A 2,553-nucleotide genomic window follows, 5' to 3' on the forward strand; every position below is an offset into this window, starting at 1 on the left:
GAAAAACTCGTCGTATTTACGAACGTTTCCACCTTGGTTTCGATGCATTATCTGCGGTCTAGAATCGTTAAACGATTCACTACAGGTGACGATATTTCGAAGGAAGAAATGGAATAGACACGGTTGAATTTCTCGAACAGCTTGTGGTCGTTACTTCTTCTCGTCTACTCTCTTCTTGCTACTCGTCTTTCGGGGATGATTAATGAATTCGGAAAGAGGGTGTTCGGTGATGGTTCTCGAGTTGATTTTTCATCGTTCGGAATGACGTTCACGAAACACGAAACGATACCATAACGGATACGTTTTCGTCTCTCTACGCAATCTCGTCATGCAAATGTTATCTCCGCTCGTATCTTCGCTTGAAATCCCTCCACCATCCCTAATTGTCCTTTTTCTCGTATCTCGTCGTTAAAAATCATTCGTCCAAATCTGCTGGGAAATAACACAAGTCCCATAAACAAACGCAACAAACACCCGTTTGAGTCAAAGATCAGTCCCTAAGATCCCACTGTACGATTCGCACGAAGAGAGGCAAAAATCGGCCCATTAGAGACATCGATCCTTTCTGGAGGATCACTCGGTCACGGTGACCTTGGCTCGTCGCGATCAAAAGGAGAACGAGAAGAGGGAGGGGAGGGTCGCCGCGGAGGTAGAATTAGGACAAGTTAGAACGGTGGTTAGCGTGGGAGGGTGAACGACTAATCACAGTAATTTCGTTATGGGAGCCACCAGGAACGGGGTCCGCCCCGGTGCTCCACCGCACGATGCATTTTAATAAACGTTAGAAGAACGAAGGAGAAGAGGAGAGGCTCGTCTAACGAAACGGGAGAGAGAAAGGGGCTCTGAACTTCTTCCTCCTCTTGTGCAAAGAATAAACGAAGAACGATGATGGAGGAAGAGAGAGAGAGAGAAAGGGAAGAAAAACGAAGTAAAGGGAGAATCGAGCCCTATGGTGTTGCCGTATGGGAAATCGCCCGAAGGCATGGTCAACGCGCGCATAATCGGTGGGCGTTGCATGGATTATTACGGGAAGCTAAAAAGTAATGATGAATTATTCTAACTCCGCCAAGCACCCGCAACAACCATCCCTCGACACCCTTCGCTCGAAGGGCCCCTCGAGGAAGACGTTCCTTGACCCCGAATTGCAACCAGGGATATATATATATACGCAAGTATAAATGCATGCCGTGGAATCGTTTACCGCCGTGCCCCTCTTCCTCTCCCGTCGACCCTCGAAGGGAGAACCACCCTTCGAAATTACGGGTTCGAGATCTTACGGTGATTCTCTCTATCTCTCCATCTCTTTCCTCCCTCCTCCCTCTTTTTCGAATTCGACCTGATCACCGTCTCTCGTCGCTCGCTTCCTAGAGAAGGTTTCTTCGAGGCTCGAGCTCGGACGAAATGGAAATGGAAGATGTATGTACCGTCCAGGATTCCGATATTTATTGACAGTCTCCAATATGAGTCTAGTTCCTTATCGTAATAGGTATACTCCGGTTGTACCATCACAAATATTGATAGCGCTTATCGCTTGTGCTGTTCGGGGCGAGGATAAACGAAGAATTTTATGTTGTTACGATATTGAAAGAAATCTTGCGAATGCAATATCGTAATACTTGAGACGTCATTCACCGATCAAGACCGCGTATCGATTTCTTTTTCTCTCTCCCTTTCTCTCTCTTCCTCCCTTTTTCGAATCTTTCGAATCATCGACCGAAGAAAATTGATAATCCTCGTCGGTGTCCGCGAGGCACGGACGACGCGTTTCGAAGCGGAGGGGAAAAAAAAAAAAAAAAAAAAAGAAAAAAAGAGCGGACGAGCAAATAAAGTGGTCGTTAATCCAGATCTCGGTGGTCGAGAGCGAGACAGCTCTCGCGGAGAATCCTCTTTGGATGAAAGAGTATTAGCGGAGGGAGGAAACGAGGAGAGCGGCCATTTTTGTTTCTCCCGGCTGGACACGATGATGAATAATTAGAGAGCTACCCGGTCTCTCTCTCTCTCTCTCTCTCTCTCTCGATCTCTCCCCTGCCACCCCCGCTGGGATTTGCGAGAGATACGGACGCGAAAACCGAAAGCAGAAACGAACTGGTGGCCGCCTGCAGGGCTGCGTGCACTCGTTATCTCGTTGTTTCGGGGCCCTGTTCGAGTAGGAAAAAAAATGTGTAGCGGGGAATTCGAGTGGCGAGGCCCGCGGGACACACCGGCGACCGCAATACAAGACGCACGAGGAAACCTTATCGCGGGCAAACAAGCTCGCCTGGGACATTATTTTCATGAAATGTACAACGACGACACGGCCAACTACGACGTAGCTCTTCCGTTTTTTTCTATCTTTCTCTCTCTCGAATTTTTCTTTCGAAAAAATGTATGTATACCTCGAAATATTGCACGAGACGTACAACGTTTATTGGAACGCGTGAGTAAATGGAGTAATAGATCGATATCGACGTTTTCGACGAGAGGATAAGTTTTATTACCCGTGGGTCGGAGCTAATTTTAGAATTCCTGGATAGACAGTTCCTTTCATTCTGTGCCAATAAAAAAAAAAAAAAA

Source organism: Apis dorsata, unplaced genomic scaffold (assembly GCF_000469605.1).
Source record: "Apis dorsata unplaced genomic scaffold, Apis dorsata 1.3 scaffold_61, whole genome shotgun sequence".
NCBI lineage: Eukaryota > Metazoa > Arthropoda > Insecta > Hymenoptera > Apidae > Apis > Apis dorsata.